The sequence below is a fragment of the Saccopteryx bilineata genome, chromosome 9, assembly GCF_036850765.1.
Source record: "Saccopteryx bilineata isolate mSacBil1 chromosome 9, mSacBil1_pri_phased_curated, whole genome shotgun sequence".
Classification (NCBI taxonomy): Eukaryota; Metazoa; Chordata; class Mammalia; order Chiroptera; family Emballonuridae; genus Saccopteryx; species Saccopteryx bilineata.
The window spans coordinates 33,564,375-33,579,355 of record NC_089498.1 but is presented as its reverse complement, the minus strand read 5'-3'; the positions used below and the strand labels follow the sequence as shown (position 1 = coordinate 33,579,355).

Here is a 14,981-nt window from a genome sequence, read left to right as displayed (position 1 = left end):
TATCTGGAACAAACAGCTTTTAAAAGGTGTGGAAGCAAATTATGAGATTTTTCTAGCAATATAATGGGGTTTATATTTCTGATCAAATGCACACACACACAAAATGCTATTGTCAGACCATTAGAAACAATAATATTTTTAAAGTTATTAATAATACCACTAAGAATAATCCTTAACCTTGACTGTATAGTTTATGCTGAGCGCTCTCTGCTAAGTGTTTTCCATGCATTGTCTTATTTAATCCTTACAACAATCCCATTTTTGAGGCAGGTACTATTAGCCCCATTTTACAAATGAAGAAATTTAGTTTCAGAGAGTCCAAGTAATTTGCCCAAGGTTACAAAGCTAGATACTGAAAGAACTGACATTTCTGACTAACTCCTGAGCAAGCAATCTTAATCTCCACATGATACTTGAGCTTTGTGTAAGAGAGGAAAAAATACATATATGCAACAACAAAATAGAAATCATGTTTCATTCAAGATGACCACTTAGCCTCTTGGAAAATATTCCTCCATTTTATTTTTTCTTTGCCTTCTGCACTTGCCAACCAAAGCATGACTATTCTCTCATGTCATTAAGATATTTTCTGTTGTGTCTGAGTGCCATGGGCACACATTACTGGAAGCTCCACCCCCAAGATCAGAGGAACCAAGGAAAAGAAGCTATCATGACCAGATAAACATTCCAAGGATGACAGTTGGAAGTGGGAATAAATATTGAATTTGAAGGTCTGCTCTTTCCCTGGTTTCTGACAAAGCCTCGTGATTTATTACAAAGATTTGAGTTGTTAAAAGTCATCAGAAATGACCAAAGAGGAAGGAAATTATAACGGAGCTATAGCAGCTTTAATGTGACCCCAACCTCTTTGCCACTTTTTCCATTGAGAGGTGGAGCTGTATCTCCTCCCTCTCAGTGTTGGCAGGCTTCTGACTTCTTTGACCAATAGAATGCAGCAAAAGGGACACCACGTAACTTTTGATGTTGGGCCATAAAAGATTACACAGGTCCCACTTGGCTCACAGGAACATAAGCCACCATGTTATAAGTCCAACCACCTGTTCAGGCTACCATGCTGGAGAGGTCAGCTAGAGGCATTCTGGCCAACTGGACCAGCTGAGCCCAGCCTTCTGCTATCTCTGCCAAGGTGTCAGACATGTGACTGAAGAGACCATCTTGGAAGTAGCTCCTCCAGCCCCAGATATTTGAACCACTGCAGCTTCTGGGTCTTCCAATAGAAGCCCCGGACATCATGTAGCAGACATAAGTGTTCCTTGCTGTGCCTTGCTCAAGTTGCTGTCCCACAGAATCCATTATTCATTTTTTCACCCACAATAAGTGGTCATTATTTTATGCCACTAATTTCAAGATGGTCTGTTTCATAGCAATAGATTCCTGGAACATAATTTGGTATTCAGAAATGGGAACTGACCTTAATAAACTTTGAGCTGAGTTCAGGGGTTTTTCTGCTTCTATCTGAAACACCACAAGCATCATAAAGTAAGTCTCCCAAATATACCGATGGTACACCTTTGACCTTCCCTATCTAGGTCTCCAGGAGACATGTTTAGCTAGGAAAAGGCATCAAAATATAATTTTCCAAAAGTTTTTAAAGATGCTTCTCATACAAAATGAAATGAACACATGTCAAAACCTACTGTACATACTCACTAATGAGGGAGCCAGCAAGGCGGGAAAGCTGATCTGAGAAGCACTTGAGGACCCAGTGCTCACAAGCACTGAAGAAAGTTGGGATAAGATGCCGAGGGAGACACAAAACTGGTGAATGTTCTGCAGGGCAACAAAACTGTAACTTTGGGGTTTCTTTCCGAAGAGAAATTCTATTCATCTGTACCAGACACAAATTTACAAGTTAACATGTTCACTTCAGAATCTGGACCCTAATGAATAGTAAAAAGAGCCATACAAAGGCACAGTTCCTTAGAGAATGAAATATAAGTAACTCCTGGGCAGGCCTCTTAGTCAAGGTGACAGTGTGACATTGAAAGGACACATAGGCATCCATTTGCCGCACTTTCAAGTTTTTTGTCATTTTCCCATTGAGAGTCCTGATAGCAGAAACACTTGCCCCCTGGACCACACACTGCCACTACTTGGGACCTTAGTACCCCTCCTTACTCCAATTCTAAATCCTCCATTTGGACATCAGTCTCTGCCTCCCCACTTTGGCCACTGTCTTCCTGGAGACCTCAGCCCCTCAGCCCCCCACAGTTCCCCACGGTCCCAGCACTCCTTGCCTCCCCTTTCTTCACTGGGCCCCTCTGGGCCCCAAGACCCCAGGAGCCTCCAGCTTCTCAGAGACAAAATAGACAGACAAAGCTTCCAAATTATGAGGAAAAAAAAAACCCTACTATAAATATAGATTTCAATGGGTAACATTCACTATTCATTGGCCAACTTCACATCTAAAATACTTCATTACATTTAAAAATAGTCACTTTATTGTCTCACTTTGAACAGACTTATCAGAAGCAGGTACAAAGTGCACCAAAGAGTCCTACAAATCATAAATTAAAGTGATCTGCTGGCAGCTAAAAGATTTCAAAAGCACAATAATAAATACATAGGTTCTTGCATTTTTGCAAAGCAAAGCACTTCTTTGATGTGGGATGGGGGTGCAATTAAGAAGTTGGATGCTCCATGGGGTGAGGTAAGACCACCTGGCAATGGGCCTGCTTCTCTCTTTCCCTGTGCCCACCCGGGAGGGGTGCTCCTGACAGCCAACCGTGTAGGCCTCACAGAGGCAGGACTTCTCACCTCTGGTCATTTGGCATTTTTGCCATCTTCAATCCTGGGAAAAGTCCACTTTTACAGAGTGACGCTAGTGGAAGGCATCCTGCCACCCTTTCCACCCTTTCACAGGAAGTAATTCTCAACGTGAGAAGGCACTATGACCCCTGTGGGAGTTTCATTTGCTGGGCCACACAGACTCAGAGTCAGGCTAGTCTTCAAAATCGCTAGGACAGCCTGACCTGTGGTGGCGCAGTGGATAAAGCATCGACCTGGAAATGCTGAGGTCGCCGGTTCGAAACCCTGGGCTTGCCTGGTCAAGGCACATATGGGAGTTGATGCTTCCAGCTTCTCCCTCCCCTTCTCTCTCTCTCTCCCTCTCTCTTTCCTCTCTAAAAATGAATAAATAAAATAAAATTTAAAAAAAATCGCTAGGACATTCTAAGATGCCCTGGGGGTTCTCTTCAAGGCTCTCTAGGAAGTTCTCAAGACAATTCCACCTGCCATCCCCCTCCCCCACCCCCATGACGAGGCATGAGCCTAAGCACCCAGGATCGGCCTGTTTTCACACCCTTCAGAAGAGCCTAAATTCAGGCTCATTCTTTGCCTCTCAGACACATCAACAAAAGTTTGCTGCTGCCAATCTAATGCAAACAGGACCCCAGTCTGGGGTGTGGTAAAAAGAGACACTTTCTTCAGGTAAACAGTTTGCAAGTAAGGAGAAGCAACCTCTGGAAGAAGAAACAAAAAGGCACTCAAGAGACAAAGAAGAGGCTGCCTTTCATAGGGAAAGTTTCTGCTCTGGTTCTTGATTGTTCATTTTTATGCAAATGAGGGATCTAAATTTGCACAGCACTGTCCTGATTGGTTGGCTTCTTGAATTCTTATTGGCTGTTTGGAAGCCACTCTGATTGGTCAGTATAGGTGCAAATAAGGATAGCTGTGCAGTTCTGATTGGACAGGGCTCGATGGTATCAGACTATTGGTAAAAAAAATGATACCAGGAACTGGCCTTCTGGAGCAATTCCTTCCTTTAAGTGCCTTTAAGGCCTTCCAAGACCCAGAGGTACTCTGTCCTTCTTGTCTCACAGTACGTGGAGGAAAGCTATTGCTTTACAAATAACCTTGCTTTCTAAGCCACCCCTCATTTGTCTGCTCCTTTCTCCCACCTGCCCTTCTTAGTTGAACCTCCTTGGGGATGACTTCCGAACATCAGTAGGAGGAGGCTCACTTTTGAGCTCTTGTCTGGGCTCCAGACTCAAATTCCCAGACACTTGCAGTAGGTGACATCCTCTTTTCCCAAACCTCTCCTCCTCCTTTGCTTCCCATTTGGGTTACTGCCCGCTCCTTCTGCTCTGCCACATAAACCAGAAACTTTGGGGTCACCATAGCCTTCCCCGGCTCCTTCACTCCCTGCACTCCACCTCTATCCACCCAGCCCCCACACACACCCTGCCAATGTTTCTCCTCAAACATGTCCCCACTCCCCCCATATCCCTCATTCCAGTCCTTATCATCTCCGGCACACACATGGTCTCCTAACTGCGGTTCCTGCCTTGTCTTTCATCTTCATCTACTCTTTGAATCTCACCCTAGATGAGTCTTCCCTGAGATCCGTCAGACCTGATCATATTCTTTTTTAGTTCTCTTGATGACTTAGAATAAGATCTAAGTTTGCAGCCCAGCATTCAAAACCATGTTCTCTCTGACCCCGATGTCCCTTTATAACCTAATCACTGACTGTCCTTTGGAGCTGACTGCACACCTTACTCCCCAGAGATGTCCCATCCTGTGCATATCAACCCTCACTCCTGCACTGCCCTTAGTCCCCGGTGCCTTTGTCAGTGTCACTACTCAGACTCCTACTCATATTGCTAACTGCGAAAGGAAAGAGTTCCCTTATACCAACACATGTGCTGTGGCCACCTTGACCCAGCTGTACATCTCAGTGTTGTGCTCTGAGGACAGCCACGCATCATGGGCTCCCAACATCCCCACCTATGACACGTCCTTCTCCAGACTAACTCAAGTGTATTCAATACTTTAGACTTAACTTCCAGAAACAGGGAGGACAGAAGAGCACCTAGGAACGATGGGATAAATCTAGAAAGAGGAATAGAAGACAACTGGCTGGATCTCTTCAAAAGTCAATGCCATGGAGCAGAGGTGGGAAGAGAAGGTGCTGGGAGGGGACAGAGGACTGTTGGAGAGTAAAGAAACATCATTCCCAAATGTGATATGTGGTCCTTATTAGGATCTTGGTGTTTGAAAAACAACTATAAAGGACATTTGGGGACAGGAAAATTTTATTATGGACTGGGTATCAAAGGATTGGGGAATCATGATTAATCGTGTTAGATGTGATAATGGTTTCGTGGTTATGTAAAGAATTGTCTATTTTTCTGGATGTCTGTGCTGAAGAATTGTCACAGTGTCAGTTTACTGATGTTTCAGGAAAAAATGTATATGCTCATAGTTAAAGTCAATATGAAAAAATCCTAGTAATTATGAGCCTAGGCAGTGAAGAGGGATATTCATGACATTAGTTTTGTGATTTTTTCCGCTTGTTTAAAAAATGTCCTAATAAAAAGCTACAAGCACCTTGGGGGTGGGAGGACCTGAGACACCAGTGTGTGATCCACTCTGTAATCCCCACAGTCAGCATAGAAAATGCCAGTCTCCTGGGAAGGTGATCCCTCCTCCAATAAAGGGACTCAGCTTTCAGAGCTCAGCTGCCCAACATTCAAACACAACGCCTCCCTTTGTAACAGAGGCTGTCCCTGACAGTTCACAACTTCTGCAAGCTGCCCGGAGGACAGAGTCGCTTTCAGAAAGAGCTTGCATCTTTCACTGGGGATAATTAAAACCTGGAGCAATTTTTTTAAACAGAAAGCTGAAGCACCTAGCTGTAAGTGGTCCAGCTGCCTCTCTCTTTCCTTCCAGAAAAGGAAGGTAGAAAGGAAGTTAAAGATGGTAGGGCCAACCTTCACCCCCGACTTTCCTCTAGAACAGTGGCTCTCAAACTTTTTGAAGTCGGGGCACATTTAAAATCCTACAAATAATTGTAGGTGCACTATATACAAATTTCTGAGAAATATGTTATAATAATTAAGTCAAATATTAAAGAAAAAAATGTAAAGTACAAGCGTGCTTTTATGGTAATTAAACAAAATAAATATGACAAAATTAAATTTATTCTGGCATTAAAAAACATTTTTATGTTACATTTTTTGAGTTGTTTTTTAGAATTCGTAAAAAGGAGGGGTTAAAAAATAAAATGGCAAAAAGTTATCTTTTTAAATATATAGATACATTCTTAGTAAGATTTAGTAAATTCGGCAGGTCCCGGTGCAAATGTGTTAAGTTTTTTCATTCTTGTGTTTATAAGAAACATGAACCTGATGTGTCCTAGCGATTTCTTCAATGTTTGGGTATATATTTGAAAGGTAAACTCTCATTTCCTCAGCAATACATTGAAGAATTCCTCTCTTTTTACTTTTAATTGTGTTGAGGGTAGAAAATCCGAATTCACATAAATAGGATACTGAAAATTCTAGTAAAATGTTCAAAGCTTTTTTAGATATTGCCAAATATTCTTCTTTTATAGAAATCCAAAAGGCTTCAAGAGACAATTTCTTACGTTTAATCATCAATCCACAATCAATGGATATAGCTGCCAGTTCTTCTTCTTCTGTTGATGTTAAACCAAAATCATTTGAAGCTTCATGAATGGGTTTCTAATCCAATTGTATTGTTCAGTGTTAAGTGATGGAAAATGCTATAAATTAAATTCTGCCTGTCAGCCTTCAAGTCCTATTTTATTTACAACTTAACTTTTGCTCACTTCCAGAATTGGATTCTTCAATATCACGCTTCTTTTTGAGAAATCTTTCCATTTTATTTGGGTATATTTATCTAAAAATAATATAATGATGTGTTAATAATAAATATAATAATGATGTGTTAACAAAAAAGAGCGGTATTTCAGTAATAAAATGGTATAATAGAGTAACTTTATTTATTTTTATATCTGGGCACATGCTGCAAACCAGCACAGCTAGTAATTCCAGGTCCTGAGTGGGAACGGTGCGGAATTAACAAAATATGCAGAATTAAGAAAATACTGGGTCAGGAGGGCCCTGTAATTGCTGCTGGCAAGAACAAAGTGTGCCCAGAAACCGCACCTTGCTTTATTTATAGGCCAAAGTGAGGCCATTAGCAAATCTTAACTTTACACCAGGGGTCCCCAAACTTTTTACACAGGGGGCCAGTTCACTGTCCCTTAGACCGTTGGAGGGCCGGACTATAAAAAAAACTATGAACAAATCCCTATGCACACTGCACATATCTTATTTTAAAGTAAAAAAACAAAACGGGGAAAAATACAATATTTAAAATAAAAACAAGTAAATTTAAATCAAGAAACTGACCAGTATTTCAATGGGAACTATGGGCCTGCTTTTGGCTAACGAGATGGTCAATGTGCTCCTTTCATTGACCACCAATGAAAGAGGTGCCCCTTCCGGAAGTGCAGCGGGGGCCAGATAAATGGCCTCAGGGGGCCGCATGTGGCCCGCAGGCTGTAGTTTGGGGACCCCTGCTTTACACCAAACTAAGGATAGAAGAAACTTGCCTCCAGTCTTTCTGGGGAACATGGGGAGTAGTGTAAACAATCCAGCACCACAGCTTAACAGCCTTTTGCAACCTAATCAGGCAAGTGAGGTGGGGGGTTGGGCAGACTGTCAGCTTACAGCCAATTCCCCACACCTCTGTCCCCCAAAAATCTAAACTCCCAAAAACCCTGTTGGTTCTTTGGTCCCCAACAGGCACATATTTCTCTGGAATACCATAGGGTACACCTGGAAATCTTCTAGGGCGCACCAGTGCACCCTGGCGCACACTTTGAGAACCACTGGTCTAGGACTTCAGACTTTCAGGAGGGAGAGAGGGAGAAAAGGAACCCAGAGCTGTGTGTAACTGCAGGCTTCATTGGTGACTGACTAAACAATAGACATTCTAGTATGGAGCAGCTCTGAAAGCCTGAGCACTTTAAAGACATTCACTGGGATAACCTGCTCATAACTGGGAGTCCAAGACTGAATCCAGACCTTTGGTGCAGCTTATTTGGACCTCCGTGGCATTGGTTGTTTAAAACAAAACAAAACAACAACAAAGCTCTTTAAAAATTTAAATACAGTTCCGCCACGACCCAGGAATCGCTATGGCTGGAGTGGCCGGGAGGCTGGCTCGCCGTTGGTGTCAGAACCAAGCCCAGAGTCCTCTGCAGGTCATTAGTTTCCCATCACTTCATTTGCACGTGAATGGAACAGCAATGAGAGCCAGTCAGGAAGACTTTAAAAATGCAGTGAATCAGGTAAAACTGTTGAAGAAGGATCCAGGAAATGAAGTGAAGCTCAAACTCTATGCACTGTATAAGCAGGCCACTGAAGGACCTTGTAATGTTCCCAAACCAGGTGTATTCGACTTCATTAATAAGGCCAAATGGGATGCATGGAATGCCCTTGGCAGTCTGCCCAAGGAAACTGCCCGGCAGAACTATGTGGATTTGGTGTCCAGTTTGAGTTCTTCATCTGAGTACTCTAGCCAAGTGAATCCTGGAGCAGAGGGGGAACAAAAATATGAAACCCTGGTGGTGACCTCTGAAGATGGCATCACAAAGATCGTGTTGAACCGGCCCACCAAAAAGAATGCAATCAACACTCAGATGTATCAGGAAATCATTCTTGCACTTAAAGCTGCAAGCAAGGATGACTCAACCATAATTGTTATGACAGGAAATGGTGACTATTACTGCAGTGGGAATGATCTGACTAACTTCACTGATATTCCCCCTGGTGGAGTGGAGGAGAAAGCTAAAGTTGGTGCTATGATGTTGAGGGATTTTGTAGGCAGTTTTATCGATTTTCCTAAGCCTCTGATTGCAGTGGTAAATGGTCCGGCTGTGGGCATCTCCGTCACCACCCTCGGGCTATTTGATGCTGTGTATGCTTCCGACAGGGCAACATTTCATACTCCTTTTAGTCACCTAGGCCAAAGTCCAGAAGGATGCTCCTCTTATACTTTCCCGAAGATAATGGGCACAGCTAAGGCAACAGAGATGCTTGTTTTTGGAAAGAAGTTAACAGCAAGAGAAGCATGTGCTCAAGGACTTGTTACTGAAGTTTTTCCTGATAGTACTTTTCAGAAAGAAATTTGGACGAGGCTGAAGGCATATTCAAAGTTACCTCCAAACGCCATGAGAATTTCAAAACAAATCATCAGAAATCTGGAGAAAGAAAAGCTACATGCCGTTAATGCTGAAGAGTGTAGTGTCCTCCAGGGAAGATGGCTGTCAGACGAATGCATAAATGCAGTCATGGACTTCTTATCCAAAAAAGCAAAACTGTGATGACGACTACAGCAAAGTTAAGCATTTCAGAGGGAGGGATGTGCCATGATTTCTGACTTGCAATACTTGAATTAACTTCACTGTGCCTTTTTTCAGTGATAAATATCATTTACAAGGGGTATATTTCACTAGAGCCCTGATGTTTTACATAATTTGTTTTTTAAGCTTTAAGAATGTACATGAGCCTGACCAGGTGGTGACGCAGTGGATAGAGCATCGGACTGGAATGCGGAAGACCGAGGTTCAAGACCCCGAGGTGGCCAGCTTGAGCGAGGGCTCATCTGGTTTGAGCAAAAGCTCACCAGCTTGAGTCCAAGGTCGCTGGCTCAAACAAGGGGTTACTCGGTCTGCTGAAGGCCTATGGTCAAGGCACGTATGAGAAAGCAATCAATGAACAATTAAGGTGTTGCAATGCGCAACCAAAAACTAATGATTGATGCTTCTCATCTCTCTCTGTTCCTGTCTGTCTGTCCCTCTCTCTGTCTCTGTTAAAAAAAAAAGAAAGGAATGTACATGGGTTTGATATTCAATTCCTGACTTTGGTGGGAGCATGGGAGCCCCATGTGGGGCTGTACTCCCTCAATCGCAGGTGGCCACCAGGCCTCCTCCATGTGGGGGTGCTCAGCCTTGGCTGCTGCTCCCACCCTGCCCAGGAGCCCGTTGATCATACAAAATTTGATGACACTTTACTAGTGGCTCTCAACCAGGGTTGCCGTCACCTAATGGTGTTGAAGAGCACTGAGGCATATTTTTGGTTGTCATGGTGACTGGGGGTGTATTTAGTGCCCAGTGCCAAAAAGAGCAACATCTTGCATGCCAGGGACAGTCTCACTCAGTAAAAAATTTCATCCAAAACACCCACCATGTTATCCTTTCATTGTGAAACTTATTAAATCTGGCAGTTTTAAGTTCCACTTCTTATTCCCCAAACAAAATGATCCAAGACTCAAAAACACTGGTACGTAAAGACACATGCAGCCCCATTGTTCACTGTGGCCAAGACATGGAAACAACCAAAAAGCCCTTCAATAGATGAATGGATAAAGAAGATGTGGTGATATATACTATGGAATACTACTCAGCCATAAGAAATGATGACATCGGATCATTTACAATAACATGTATGGACCTTGATAGCATTATACTAAATGAAATAAGTAAATCAGAAAAAGCTAAGAACTATATGATTCCATACATAGGTGGGACATAAAAATGAGACTCAGAGACATGGACAAGAATGTGGTGGTTGGGGGGGGCACAAAGAAAACCATATAGAAGGTGACGGAAAACAATTGGACTTTGGGTGGTGGGTATGCAACATAATCAAATGTCAGAATAACCTGGAGATATTTTCTCTAAACCTATGTACCCTGATTGATCAATATCACCCCATTAAAATTAATAAAAAATTTAAAAAAAAAAAAAAAAAAAAAAAAAAAGAAAAAAAAAAAAATTTAAATACAGCATATGCACTGAAGTTTATATGTCACTTCCACAAATTCAACACACTATGTAATCAGAGCCCAGATGAAACAGATCAAACATGACCAGCCCCCAGAATCCACAATGCACCCCCAGAGGTAACCGTGTTCCTGCCTTTTATCACCATAGGTTAGTTTTGCCAGTTTTTTTTTTTATTGTGTCTGAATGGAATAATGTATCTGCTCTTTTGTGTCTGGCTTCTTTCACTTACCCTGACTATGAGATTCTTTCATGTTGTGGCAAATTGTTGTCGTGTATACATTCTCACTACTGTATAAGAGTCTATTGTGTGAATATCCACACTTTATTTATCGACTCTTCTGTTAGTAGGCATTTCAACTTGTGTCCGTTAGAAAAAAGTGCTGTAATCAGCCTTCTAACCATGTCTTTTGGTACACATATGTGCACATTTCTCACAGCATACACCTAGGAGCAGAATTGCTGGGTCATCAGATATGTACATGTTTGGCCCCACAGAGCTTTATAAAATTCTGAGCTAGTTGGCAACATTTAGAACTTGAGAGTTTTAGCATGAAATCAGCATTACAGCTCTTTTTTTTCAAAATGTAAAAGTGCCTCAACAATTGGACCCCGTTTGAGTCAAAGGTCTGTGTTCCCCGTTTGCCACAATCCCCACCAGTGTACCTTGCAACGTCCGCCTGGCTCCTGGGGCACCCTGACTTTGGGACTCCCGGTGGTAAGAGATCCAAGTGTGCTTTTACTTCCAATCCATTCTAAGAATGACTGAGCTGCCTTGGTTTCCCCAATCAGGTCATGCTAAATGGCCCAAGGACTGTGATGAGGTCACGCCGGTGCAGTCTGTGGTCCTGGTCGCTAACCAAATCTCCCTGATCGGGTGTGGTTAAATCTAAACAGCTGAAGGTAGGGCAGGGTTTTTCTAGCACCTGCCCTGCCTTCTGCTGTTTCTCTAGCGCCTTCCATGGGATTCCTGCTGTCTATCCGGCTTCTTTCCCCTCCTCCCCTCCAGCCTCGCAGTCACTGCCTTATTCATGAGCCTATCACCTGAGCCAGGTCTGATAAATCATCCCTTCCTTCAAGACTGGCTCTTCCTCGGCACTGGGACCGGGAGTCTTTTAATTTAACTGAAAAAAAGTTTTGAATAAATACATGCCCAAGGTATTTTTTAAAAAATTAAACAATATAAAATGATAGAGAAAAGAAAATTTCCCTCTCCCTCTCACCCCTTTCTAAAAACTCCTCAGTTCCCTCGCCAGAGGCAATCACAGTTTCTAGCTTTTTACACATTTTTCCCGAAATGAGTATTTTATGTGCATACACACATACACACACCCCTCCCGTCTATTTTTACACAAACCAGAGCATGCGGTAGGATCTGTTCTGCACATTGCGCTTCATACATCTTGCTGGTCCTCCCATGGCAGTATGTATATATAGATTTCCTGCTCCCAAAATAGCTGCAGAGTTTTCTCTTGCCTTTATGACCAGCCTTTATTTCAGCCAGTCCCCTAATGAGAGATAGTTTGGTCATTTCCAATCTGCTGCTATCACAAACAGTGCTGCAGTGAATAGCTTTATACACATGTCCTTGTGTGCATACACAAGCATGCCTGCAGAATCAACCCCTAGATAGGTGATTGTAAACCAGGGGGGCGTGGGCATATCTTATGTTGATCAGTCGTGCCAAATTGCTCTTTAAAAGGGTTGTACCGATTGACACTGCCTCCAGCAATGTCTGAGTGAACTATAGTGAGCTCTGGAACAGTGCATACCTGATCCCGTCACTCCTGACTTCAAGAGCCCGTTTCCAACGCAGGCTGCATGTTAGAATCACCCGGGGGAATTTCAAAGCAATCCTATGTGTGGATCCCCAAACCCCAAATTTGATTTCACTGATCTAGATGTAGCCCAGTCATCGGAGTTGTTTTAAACTCTCAGGGTGATGCTAGAAGGTTCCAGGGTAGAGAACCACAGCTTCAATCATCAATGGCTCCCAGGCCAGTGTAAAGTTTACTGTTGTTAGGTAAGTAGAGAGCCCATCATTTTTTTATTTTCACCTGCATCTCTGCTCTCTTGCTTCACTTATCTGCTACCCACGCATCAAGATTTACCCGGGGTCCTGCCTTGGGGAGCACTGCCGAGGCTTCCCTAGTGTGCAGTAACATATGGAGCTACCTGGCACAGGCTTGCAAGAGCCAAATATTAGCATCTCTTCCCTGCTCAGCATTTGGGGATGTTATATTGTTAGCACATAACTAGTCACAGTAGGCAGTATTTACATCACAGTAATTGGGAAATGTTATAATCAGGACTTTTTCCTCACCCCAGAAAGCCAATTATTATCACTTAATAGCGCACCATCAATTCTTGCCTTCTCTTCTCATTCACAGCACCCTGGGATCTACTCCAACCCTTCTCATCTCTATGACCAGGAGACCTGAGCTCCTATAATAATAAATAATAGTAATGATGAAAATGATAATTTCTAATTGAGCACTTACCAGGCGCCAGACACTGAAATCAGTGATTTCCATGCACTAATTCATTCACTTCTTGCAACAAGGACTGTTATTACCCCACTGTTCCTGAGGCACTCAGAGGAAAGGTGACTTGCCCAAGGTCACACAGGCAGTGAGCAACAGCCAGAGCAGAGTGGATGCTCAGCAAATCTTTGTTGGATGTATGGATGGACCCCAACGTCTAGAAGCAGGTGCTTGGAGGCCTGGCTATAGAGACAAATAATTGCAAGCATCTCTGATGTTTATAGTGTGAACTGCTTGCCCCACTCCCCGTCAGGACTTGTTTTGCTGCTGTAATAAATACCATAAATACTACAAATTTAGTAGCTTAAAACAGCACAAATTTATTATCTTATAGTTCTGGAGGCCAAAATAGGTCTCACTGGGCTGAAAGACCTCTAAATTTTAATCCCTGGGACCTGCAAATATGTTACCAACATAATAAAAGGAATTTTGCAGATGTGATTAAGTTAAGGATTTTAAAAGTCAGAGATTATCCTGGATTCTCCAGTGGGCTCAATCACAAGGGTTCTAATAAGAGAGAAGCAAGAGGGTCATAGAAGGAGATGTGAGGACAGAGCAGAAATCAGAGTGATGCAGCCACAAGCCAGAGAACGCGGGCAACTTCTAAGAGCTGGAAATAGAACCTCCCCTAGAGCCTCCAGCAGGAATGCAGCCTTGACAACACATTGATTTTAGTCCCATGTGTCCCATTTTGGACTTCTGGCCTCCAGAACTGCAAGAGAAGACATTTGTGTGCTTTGTTACAACAGCCATAGGAAACTCATACATGGTCACTGTGGCCCAGCCCTTTATCAGAAACACATGGCCGGCAACAGTCCTTCAAAGAGAATAAGGATGGGCCAGCACGGCCTGTTCTGTATTCCAGACTCCCAGGCTGCTGGGAAGGGGCAGGGGCTGGGCTCTCTTCCCTGGTTCGCTGAGGTCAAGTGCACACAAAAGGGAAAAACACAGACAGGCAGTGACTTTAAGCTAAAAAAGTGACTGAAACTGGCCCTGGCCGGTTGGCTCAGCGGTGGAGCTTCGGCCTGGCGTGCGGGGGACCCGGGTTCGATTCCTGACCAGGGCACAATAGGAGAGGCGCCCATTTGCTTCTCCACCCCCCTCTCCTTCCTCTCTGTCTCTCTCTTCCCCTCCCGCAGCGGAGGCTCCATTGGAGCAAAGATGGCCCAGGCGCTGGGGATGGCTCCTTGGCCTCTGCCCCAGGCGCTAGAGTGGCTCTGGTCCCGGCAGAGCGACGCCCCGGAGGGGTAGAGCATCGCCCCCTGGTGGGCAGAGCATCGCCCCTGGTGGGCGTGCCAGGTGGATCCCGGTCAGGCGCATGCGGGAGTCTGTCTGACTGTCTCTCCCCGTTTCCAGCTTCAGAAGAAAAAATAAAATTAAAAAAAAAAAAAAAGTGACTGAAACTTTACCAAGCCTTGTGAAAAGACAGTGAAGGCTTGCGTTAGGGGCTGATGGGCTTGGACATCAGGCTAAAGTCAAAGATCCTGGGGTAAAGTGACAGTGCTGATAGAAGGCATTGATCTCTCCCGTGGAGAGGTCACTGGACTGTGAGTGCTGACTGAGCCTGGCCCTGCCATTGACTGGCCACGAGAGCCCAGACAGTCCTGCCCCCTTTCTGGGCCTCCGTTCTGATTTATCATGCGCTTGTACTAGATCAGCACCCCTCAACTTTTCTTATAAAACACTTTATTTAACAGCAGACTCCTCTCTTCAAACAAAATCTCTCTTGTGTGACTTGAATTTGTTAAGATAATATTCATAATAACAGCAATTAATTGGGACTTGTTTTGCCCCAGACACTCTTCCAAGCATCTTAT

General features: G+C 43.6%; 1 pseudogene; it reads left to right on the top strand.

The window, feature by feature from the left end:
• The first annotated feature begins 7,954 nt into the window (after positions 1 to 7,954).
• Positions 7,955 to 9,752, top strand: LOC136313090 (enoyl-CoA delta isomerase 2 pseudogene; annotated as a pseudogene).
• Positions 9,753 to 14,981: the final 5,229 nt, after the last annotated feature.